At 40.1% G+C, this 11,443-nt stretch overlaps 1 long non-coding RNA gene across 1 annotated transcript; it reads left to right on the top strand.

Moving 5' to 3' along the window:
* Positions 1–3,977: 3,977 nt before the first annotated feature.
* LOC103094687 (uncharacterized) lies at positions 3,978–9,242 on the top strand. Its single transcript, XR_465514.2, has 2 exons — positions 3,978–4,175; positions 8,924–9,242. It is a non-coding gene; the product is annotated as an uncharacterized LOC103094687 (long non-coding RNA).
* The last annotated feature ends 2,201 nt before the right edge of the window (positions 9,243–11,443 follow it).

Below are 11,443 nucleotides of genomic sequence, written 5' to 3'. Positions count from 1 at the left end.
CTCAGATAGAAATTGGAATCCTGGGGGCAGCTGGGTAGTTCAGTGGATTGAGAGCCAGGCCTAGAGACGGGAAGTCCTGGGTTCAAATCTGGCCTCAGTCACTTCCTAGCTGTGTGACCTGGGTAAGTCACTCAGCCTTCACTGCTTAGCTCTTACCATTATTCTGCCTTGGAACCAATATATTCTATTGATTCTAAGATGGAAGATAAGGGCTTTAAAAAAAAAAAAGAAAGTGAAATTGGAATCCCTGTTGGATAGCATATTGATTTGGAAAACCACATTATCTATTTTACAATGTATTTTTAGTTTATTCAACAATTCTCAATTACATTTTAAGCTGATTCTGGCCACTCTGAAGAGTCTTGGGGACTTGGGCACTTAAATACCAACTTATTAACCTTAAAGTACAACTCAGGAAGTACAAACTTTAGGGTTAATGCTGTCAGCAGCAGGATCTTCTTCTCCTGGTGGCTGGTCCTTATTTTGGACTTGATGGTTGGTTAACATCAAGTGCATGAATTTACTCTCTGCATAGGAGTGAGCAATCACTTCTGGCTAGGTGGTGTTTGATCTATGCCTAAAAGAACCCTTAGGGTTTTCTAATGAATATCCATATTAATAAGCAGAGATTATCAGGTAGTGTAAACCTCAAAATTTCTCAGACTTATGAATGTTAGGGGTTTCCCCCATTGGGGAATCTTCTACTTTAAAAAATTCCCTAGCAGATGGTGAGAACTCTACTTGAGTGTGGGGGCTCCTAGCTATGGGAGTGTCCCTGCTCCACCCTACTTAAGACTGCTTTAGGACAGAAAATGGCTTGCTAAACAATGAAAGTACTTTGATCCATGCTTATGGAAGGGACTGGAAGTTCTTTGAGTCATGACTGTTTTAGAATTGATACAATGGAATACTAAGTACCTATAAAGGTGGGGCAACTTGTAAACTACTTAAACCTAAAAGGGTGATAACTTATTCAGAGGTTTTTTCTTAATAAAAATTGTCGACACAGCAGCATTTTTTTCTGACTTACTAAAGAGATTAAAACTACTCAGCTGTGAATTCAAAATGGGTGGTCCTTTAGAAACATCTACAGTGATTGGTAGATGTAAGGACTTAGAGGAGGTGACATAGGAGATTTTGCCCTTAAAAATAAGAGCTCAGAGAAGAGCTGGAGTGATTCTGAGGGAGCTCATTTTGAGAAGACTCATTCTGAGGATCTCAATTTCTGATTCTCATTCTGGAGGCTCTCATTCTGAGAGACTCATTTCCTTGAGGACTGATGCTTGAGGACTCTTTCCTTGGAGATAGATCTCTTTGAGGAGAAGTGCTCTTGGAGGAAATCTCATTCTGAAGGAGAGCTCCTTGAGGAGCTCCTCTGAGGGGCTCTGTCCCTCTGGGGTAGGAGCTCTGGAGGCTCTTGAGAGAGGCCCTTTGAAACAATCTCTGGCTGGAAGACTCTTTGAGGAAGGACCCTGGCCTGGTGTCACTAGTATCCTTGTTTAGTCAGACCTTGTGGTGAGTGTTAAAAAACTGACTGATTTCTCTTTTAAGACTCAGGTCTAGGCCATATTGGCTTGAGGCCCTTCATACTTATTCCTTTCTTACTCTCTCTTTCTTTGATTACTCATTGTATTGTTAATTAAAATCTCTATAAAACCCAATTGACTTGGGTATTTGAATAATTGGGAATATTTCCCTGGCGATCACCTTATATTTGATTTTAAAACCCAAGACACTGTAGTGAAACATATTTCTGAGGTCAAATTTACTCACCCTCTCTTATATTTATCACAATTTATATCTTCCACTATTTTAATCACTACAGTTTAAGACCTCAACCATTTTAAATCTCACAGTAGTCAATTTAAAAAGGTAGAGAAGAGGTTAAAGAAAGAGGGGAGAAAATAACCAGTGGCAGGGTGTGAAAAAGATATCCAAAACAATCCAACATTGTAGCTGGAGAAATGGAGAGAAGACTGTGCTGGGCCCTCTCTTTAAATAAAGACCCTGGAGCCCCTGGCCCTGCCCTCCAGGCAGAGTGTCCAATCAGAGGATCAAGAGGCCTCTGATGAGATGTGAGTATGGAGGTAGGAGAATGCAGGAGAATGATATTTCCCAAAGATGAGTTTCCTGGGGAAGGAAAGCAAGGTGGATAAGTACAAAGAAGCCCCCAAACAGCAGAACTGGTGGAAAATAGAGAGATAGGGATAAGACCTAGGGTATTGGCATAAAAACTCAATGGATTAAAGGAAGATTGACAAAGTTGGTTAAATGACTTGCCTAGGTCACACAGCTAATACATATGAGAGGCAGGATTTGAACTCAGATCCAAGGCAATGATTCTCTCCACCATAAAGCCATTCTCTGCTTAACAAATCACTTTTCCTCTTTAGGACTTGAGTTTTTTATTTGCCAAAAAAGAGTTGGCTTAGATGATCTCTAAGCAGTCACTAAATTTTATGATCTTGAGATGTTAATTTCTAACTTCTTTTCTGATGTGCTGGAGGGGATGTCCAACTTTCCTGAGAAAAGAATTCAATGGGATTTAGGGAGCAATGCTTCTTGCTACATGTGTGGGAGAAAATGGCCTAGAAAATCAACATGGACCCTGAGTGAACACTACAAGTGTAGTCAAGCAGTTACTGTCTTGGAAATGTTCCAAAAGTAATTTAGCCTCTTCCTCAGTCGGGTACAGGAAGGAGAACAAAAGTGCTTGCAATTATTTTACCTTTATATTAAGGAACCAATACAACAAAATATTTTAAATACATAAAAGTTTTCAGCTACTTTATCTAAACTTTAGGGATATAATTTGAAAAACCTGAGAGGTTAGCTGATAGCTGGAATAAATCTTGATCTGATAATAAGACATATTACAACTAAGGCTTAAAGAAGTAACAGGAATTTTAAGACTTTATTTGAGTATGCCTAAACACTATAATTTCCATAAACTACTATTAAGTAAAAACATGAGCTTTTCTAGAAGCAGACAGGGTTTTTAATTGAAACTGCACAATTTGGCTATGTTATACAACTGCAAAAGTCCAAGCTATAAATCCAGATTCCTAAAGAAGCTCAGGTTAGAAAACATGCCTTCCTTTTAATCACAATAATTGATATATTACAATTAGTTAAACAAAAATAAAAATACAACGATTTAGGAATAATTGGATTAACTGTTTAAGATGCTAATGTAAATATATTAGAAGTTGCAGGATAATTTCAGTGTGAATCCATGAATTTGCTTGTTCAATGGCTACCTATGTAACATCTGGAATGGAAATAGACTTCAAAGTCTACATAGCAGAACTATGGGGGGAAATACATTTTAGTTCAACATTAGGCAGAACTTTCTAAAAGTCAAAATTCTCCCACAACAGAATGGGCTGCTTCAAGATGGAATGAGCTTCCTACCATTATAGGAGTTTAAGCACGAAGAGAATGTCTACCTTTCAGGCACACCATAGAAAGAATTCATGTTTCAAGCACAAGATTGGACTAGAATATACTCCTGGGTCCCTTCTGGCTCCAGGATTTCAAGAGTGCTTGACTTTTAATCCTATACCAATGGTCTTACAAGTATACAGACTTTAACAGGAAATGAGATGAGGTGAAGGAATGTGGGTGAAGCTGTGCAAATCTATCACGATTCCTACATAAAGTACTTAAAGAACGTGCTACACAAAGTAGTCTCTAAAGACCTTTCCAGGCTCTTAATTCTGTGATTCGGTGGCTTTCTCTTAGATGATAGTAGGCATTGATACAGTCTTTATACCAGGAAGATACCCCAGTACCCAGGGTGTGACAGAGAAACTCAGGAATTCTAGTTAAGATACCATCCCCATTCCTGTAAAAGGTGAAAAGTTATTATAGTTCAAGGGAGGTGGTGGATTAACCACTGGCCTGAGAAACACAATAGCTCTCAAGGTGGACTAGAATGTAGAACCCACACTATTGGAGGAGACAATAGAAGAGAATGCAGAGTGTGATCCAATAGAATGAAACCAAATGGGGAATAAGGTGGAAGAGACAATGGAAGTGGTCAAGAATCTTGGGTGGGAATATAGAGGAGGTAGGGTAGGGAAGGATGACTCGGTCTTGTGAAAACCCACCACATGGAGAAATCAAAACCTTACCAACAGGAGAAGTCAAATGCCTTGTAAAGGCAGGCTAAGGTAATGTCAACTCTTTTAATCAGAGAGAGAATCTCAATACTAATCTATTTTTTTTCAAGCCCTTACCTTTCATCTTAGAATCAATACTTGATATTGGTTCCAAGGCAGAAGAACAGTAAGGGCTAGGCAATGGGGGCTAAATGACTTGCCCAGAGTCACACAGCTAGGAAGTGTCTGAGGCCAGATTTGAACTCAGGATCTCCTATCTTGAAGTCTGGCTCTCTATCCACTGAGCTATCCAGCTGTTCCCAATATCCATCTATTTTAATCCATACTTGAGTAGAAATCTTCTCTACAATCTCCCTGACAAGTGGCCATCCAGACTTTCCTTGAAGGACCCCCATGATGAATTAATTTCCTCCTGATACAATGCACTCTACATCTAAACTAAGTGTAAGAAAGTGATTTTGCCATCCCCCCCCCCCAATATGTTTTGCATTGCTTAGTTGTTTTTCAGTTGCCTCTGACTCTTTATAATCTCATTTGGGTTTGGGGGGACGGGGGAGAATACTGGTGTGATTTATCTTTTCCTTCTCTAGCTCATTTTATAGATGAGGAAACTGAAGCAAACAGGGTCAAGTGCCTTGTCCAGTCTCACCCAGCTAATAAGGGTCTGAAGCCAGATTTGAATTTAGGACAATGAGTTTTTCTGACTCCAGGTCCAACACTCTATCCACTGTACCACCTAGCTGCCCTTCTATATATATTGGTCTAATTCTATTCAATAAGTATTGTAAGAATTTAAAATTAAGTTTTTATGCTAATATTAAAGTTCTAAAGTAATACTGTGGTTGCTTATTTAAAAATATTATTTACAAAGAGGTGGAAAGAGTGAAAGTGGAAAAATGTAGCTAAATAGACAGATTTTTTTCTTTAATTTAAACACTTATTTTACATTTTGGATTCAATACTGTGTATTGGTTCCAAGACAGAAGAGTGGTAAGGGCTAGGCAATGGGGGTTAAGTGACTTGCCCAGGGTCACACAGCCAGGAAGTAAGTAGGGGTACTTTAACATCTTGATTTGATTAGCTAAAAATAGGTAAGGGGAAAGTTAATTCTATCTTCACAACATTCACTTGATCTTGTACTTTGTGGTTATTTGAAATCGACACTCCTCTAAATTTTACCCATTAGTCTTAGTTGATAAAAATAATATCTTATATTTATATACTACTCAATATCTGCCAGGCACTATGCTAAGTGCTTTACAATTATTATCTTATTTAATCCTCAAAACAACTCTAGGAGGCAGGTGCTATTATTATCCCCATTTTAAAAATGAGGAAACTGAGGCAGATAGAGGTTAAATAGCTTGCCAAAGCTCATATGAGGCAGCTACAATGGATATAGTACTGGGCTTGGAATCAGGAACACTCATCTTCACAAGTTCAAAACCAGTCTTAGACATGTACCAGCTGTGTGACCCTAGGTAAGTCACCTAACCCTGTTTGCTTCTGTTCCTCATCTGTAAAAATGAGTTAGAGAAGGAAATGACAAAACACTCCAGGATTGTTGCCAACAAAATCCCCAAAAAGAAGTCAAAAAGAGTCAGACATGACTGAAATGAGTGAACAACCACAAAGTCACATAACCTATATATGTCTGAGACAGGATTTTTGAACTCAGGTCTCTCCAACAGTGCCAGGCCTGGCACTAACCTAATCTAACAAGCATTCAGGGATTCAAATAAAAAGCAAGTGTATCCCCAAAGGAGCTTGCTTTCTCCTGAGTGGGTAGAGAATGGTAGAGTCAGGAGGGAACACAATTGGAGGGATGTCAGGAAAGACTTCCTAGAGCAAGTGTGCCTAAGAATTCTTAGAGGCAGAGGTGGAAGGGTAAGGTTTTGAGATTGGGAGAGGAGTAGGGTGAGGTGGGGAGCATAGGCTGTGCTGGTGCAAATGGAGAATGCTGAGTTCAGGGAACAGCAATAGGCCAATTTGGCTGGAATGTAGGGTGTGTAAAGTGGAGTGGGGTGTCATGAGAGTGATAGGGAGCATAGCTCACCATTATTTAACATTTCATGGTGAGTACTATCTTGGAACAATAGGGAAGGGAATCGGGGACAGCCCATGCATTGCCCTGGTACCCATGAAATATTAAGAAACCTAGAGAAACGTTTCCAGATCATTGGGTGGTTCTTGTGTGGAGGGATTTATGGAATGACAAGGAAGAGTTACACAGAAGAAGCTGGCACGGATGATAGATGGGCTGTGGGCTCACCATTGGAGGGAGTACCTGAATGAATGAGATCACAGATCTATTGAGGCATTTATGATTTTTAAATCACTTTCCCCAGAGCAACCCTGCAAGGAAAGTAGGGTGAGTACTCATTAGCCTCATTTTACAGACAAGGCTATTAAAGCTCAACTATTTTCAGTGACTTGTGCAAGATCACAAAGCTAAATAGTCTCAGAGCAGAGATACAAATTATATTAACTCACTAGCTAAACCCCCTCTTCCACATGGTGACCCCTTGATTATCAGAAGACTGCTATCTCCTTTGTCCTCCTCTCCATCCATCTCCGATCTTACTGACTCAGTTCCCAGTTCCCATCATCATCCTGGTTGCCGCTCTCCTGTCAGGTACCTTCTTGTCCATTCTAGACATCAGGGATCTGTTAAAAAAGAAGGGGGGTGACTTCCCTTCCCTTAAATGGAGAAGGCCATTCTTACAGATCATAGGATCTGGAAAGGAACCTTTGAGGTCATCTACTCCAACCCTCTCCATTTTATAGAAGAAAGAGACCTAGAGAAACAATATGACTTGTCTAAGGTCACACAGGAAATAAGAGGAACAGGAATGGAATGGGAGTGATTGAAGGGAAAGACAAATGAACAGAAGGCTTTGAAGGGCCAGATAAGAGGGAGTGAATGGTCTAGAGAATGTCTATAGTGATAACTGGTACATAGAGAGAAGGGAGGAGGAGAAGAGAAGGGAAGAAAAACAAGTTGGGAGGAGATTTCTTAATGCTACCAAAAAAAAAAGTATCTCTCATACTAAGTGGAAGGTGTGGTGTGATTGAAAAATGGCTGGACTTGAATTTAGTAGACCAGAAAAGGAGTCCTGTCTCCCCCACTAATGTCCTGTGTGGTGCTGGATAAGTTCCTTAGCCTCAGTTTCCTTATTTGTAAGAAACAACACTGACACACTCTACCCTATAGTATTGTTTTATCAATTACATGTAAAAAAAATTTAGCATTCTTTTTTAAAAAATCAAGTTCCAAATTTTCTCCTTCCTTTCCTCCTCTACCAACTCCTTGAGTAGACAAGCAATTTGATATAGATTATAAATGCATAGTCACACAAAGCAGATATCCTTATTAGCCATGTTGCAAAAGAAAACACAGACCCCCCCTCAAAAAAAAAAGCAAAAACAAAACCCTAAGAAAAATAAAGTTTTAAAAGTATGCTTTGATTTGTATTCAGACTCTATCAGTTCTTTCTTTGGAGCTAGATAGCATTTTTCATCCTAAGTCCTTTGGAATTGTCTTGGATCATTGTATTGCTGTGAATAGCTCATTGTAAAACATTACTATTATACCTTACCACATGTTTAAGTCATTGTTATCAGGCACAGTCTCTGTCCTCAAGGAGCTTACAGTCTAGTGTAAACCTTAAAATTTCTTAGACTTGTGAATGTTGGAAATTTCACCATTGGAAGGTTTCATGCTTGTAGGGAATTTCATACTGATAGTGGGAACTCTAGTGGAATGTGAACCCCATTGGCAAGGGAGGTTCCTCCTCCTCCCTTCTTAAGATTACTTTAGGACAGAAACCTTTTGCTGAACAATGGAAAGGGCTGCAGCATAGATCAAAATTTAATTATTCCAATCTCCACCCTACTCAGGGTAACAAGATTTAGGAAGGGCTGCAGCAAAGGATCAAGATTTAATTATTTGAGAATATGACCTTCACCAGACATGTGCAAAGCCACAGACCTCTGGGCGGTCCTGGGTTAAGGTAGAGCCACCATTGGCACAGGGAAGACATGGACAGTGATTGGTAGATGTGAGAACTGAGGGGAGGGAACTTGGATGGTTTCCTTAAAGATAGCGGGGTCTGAGGACTAGAGGTGTGTGGTTGGAGAGGTTTTGCTCTGAGAGGTTGTGCTCTGAGAAGCTTGCTCTGAAGGAAGCTGGAGGTGGAGGCCCCTGAGACTGTTTCTCCATTTTGGTCACCTGAGTAATAGGGACTGATCTCTTTTCTTTGCCTCAGCTATCTAAGGGCTTGGGCCTTTTGGCCCAGCCTAAACAGAAGGGGTATTTAAGCCCTATTCCCTTCTCTCCCCTTTCTCTCTCCCTCTCTCTCTCTATCTCTAATACCTTTCTTCCTCCTGTTTGTAATTAAACTCCATAAAAGGTTGACTGCTGACTTGAGTTGTCATTTAGGAATTACATAGCTGAATTCCTTGGCGACCTTAAATTAATATATATCAGTCTTTTAAAGTGATTTCCTTCTCACACTAGTAGGGAGCACAGGGCTTACTTATAAAAAGGAGAGTTTCAGGGGCAGTTCAGTGGCTCGGTGGATGGAGTCAGACCTAGAGACAGGAGGTCTTGGGTTTAAATGTGGCCTCAGATACTTCCCAGCTGTGTGACCCTGAGCAAGTCACTTAACCCCCATTGCCTAGCCCTTACCACTCTTCTGCCTTGGAATCCCTACATAGCATTTATTCTAAGATGGAAGGTGAGGGTTTAAAATAAAAAAAGATGTTACAATATTGTTATTGTTCATTTTTCATTTTAGAAGACAACCAGTGACATCATGGGGCTGGTGTCAACTTTGGTATTCATTCATCAAGGAAGGTTTTTTTAGAAGATGTGGGCCTTGAAGAACGGGACTCGTGGGACCTCAGAACTTGAAAGGGACTCAGTGAGGATCCAGTGTAACCCACAGTGAATAAGAATTACATCTCTGTAAAGGCATCAATGAGTCAGTTCCTGCATGAAGGCCTCTAGATGTGGGAGAAGAAAATTTATTAAACACCTGCCATGTCCAGAGCACTGTGCTAGGCACTGGAAAAATACCAAATTTGAATAAAATCCAGTCTCCTGCCCTCATGGAATTTACTAGTCTAGGAAGGGAATGAGAAATATACACTGATAAATATAATACCGAATAATAATATTGAATAAATAAATAAATAAATGAAAAAAAATTATCAAGGGCTTTTTAAATGCAGAGTCTCCTATTAAGTGCTGGGGAACAAATAGAAAGGCAGAAAGGTCTCTTATAAGAGGGAGGCAGGAAAAAGAGAAAGCAAAGAAGCTGTAGAGTTGTCTGAAAGGCTTCCTGGCTTGCAGCCAGGTGGGGCTTGAAGCAGGCTTTGAAAGACAGATAGGCTTTGGAAAGGTGGAAGAGTTTTTTGGGTGAGCCCTTGGAAGTTGGATGAGGTCATACAGTACTTGTAAAATGATAGTCTGCTTGAAGGGCGAATTCCGTAGGCTACATCCTCACTTTTTTTTCCTTTTTTATTTTTGAGGAGTTGGGGGTTTGAGAAGAAAGAAATCTTGAGATGGGTGGGAATGTTTCAAAAAATAAAATAAAATAGAATAAAAATAATCCTACCAGTTAGGCTGAAAAAGCAGTTAGAAAAAGACTGAAAGAGGCCAGGAGGGAGGGAACCCTAGGGCTAGGGAACCCATCTCTGAACAGAGAAAGGAGGCTCAGCTCTGAAAGGTGAAGGCCTCGTTAGGCCAGGACAAGCAGGTTAAATTACATTCCTTTCCGGGAAAAAGGAGCGGCTAGGCCCAGGGTTCATTTATAAGAGGGTGGAAAATTAGTATAGTATTCAAAACATGTTGATTAAAATTAAAATCATATTGTATTGGGCTTGAGTGATGCAACCAGGCCATATTTCAGTTGGACAACTCCCTGCTTTAGGTGGGTGTCCTATCAGCAAAAGTCACGGAAACCACTCTTCAAACACCAGTGACCTGGTTGTCTAGGGATCTCCCCAAGTCTCATCTTGTTTAATCCTACCCCTTCCCCATCACATGATTCACCCCCAGATACATGATTTCCACATTTAAATGCATTTGTATTCTACATATGATTGAAAACGTGCCAGAGACAAAATGGGTTACCTGGGTAGCTAGTGAGCCTCCCCAAGACCAGCATTAAAGGTCTTCCACAAAATTCAGGACGATCTCTTTTCCAGAGAGGATTCTCCTTCTGGTGTGGGTTGGAGAACCATTATCTGAGATTCTCAGACTTGGAATTGTTGATTCTACGACTGGGAAATGCTAGGATCCAAGGGACCTTGGTTCTCTCCTCTGCCACTCCTTCCACGTGTGATTATTGGCCTCTCTGAGGCTGAGATAGACATTTCATAAACGTACAAATGAGTAATGTAAATGAGTGATGAGTGAAGGTCTAGCCCCCTGGAGCACTAAGAAGATCAAAGACCAAGTGCCTATTTTTGCATTTTGGCTTTGAATCCCTAGAGCTCAGCATAATGCCTGATACATGAGGGAGAAAAAAACAACAAATATTTATGGAAGAAATGCATTAAATACTTTGTAATAATAAATTATTTTTCCTCCACTCCTTATCATAGGTCGGGCATATTTTTACACAGCCTATGAGTTACATATCATATTATTCATTCATTTAATCAGTCATTCGACAGATATTTATGAAGTTCATAATATGTGCAAAGATCATGTTAGGTACTGGAGAGAAGATGCCAAGATCATCATAATTATAATAGCTAACATGTAACATGGTAACACAGCATATAGAATGCTAGTCCTGAAGTTAGGAAGACTCACCTTCATGAGTTTGAATCCAACCTCAGAAACTCACTAGCTATATGACCCTAGGCAAGTCACTTAACTGTTTGCTTCAGATTCCTCAATTGAAAAATGAGCTGGAGAAGGAAATGGTAAAATTCCAATATCTATCCGCTGTACTACCAGTCCTGGTTGTTACTAGTCCCTATAAAAGGGCTTCAAAAATTTGAAGGCAATGGCCATGTCTCTTTTTAAATCTCATTCTTCCAAAAAACTTGAGAAAGGGCAGAAGGAATGACATGATGATGGGATGTGGGAAATAGGACTGGATGTGAAGGCACATACCTGTAATCTCTGCCACAAGTGGGTCAAATGAGTTCAAGAGTTCTGTGTTGTAGTAGGGTTGAACTAAGTATGGCACTAATAATACGGTAAGCCTCTTGGAGTGGAGGTCCACCAGGCTGCTTATGAAGGGACAAACTAGTTCAGATCAATTTCCATGCCGCTCAGCCCATGAAGAGCATTATACTTC

Source organism: Monodelphis domestica, chromosome 3, assembly GCF_027887165.1.
Source record: "Monodelphis domestica isolate mMonDom1 chromosome 3, mMonDom1.pri, whole genome shotgun sequence".
In the NCBI taxonomy this organism is placed as follows: Eukaryota; Metazoa; Chordata; class Mammalia; order Didelphimorphia; family Didelphidae; genus Monodelphis; species Monodelphis domestica.
The sequence above is the reverse complement of the archived record's forward strand: the minus strand, read 5'-3'. Positions and strand labels throughout refer to the sequence as shown.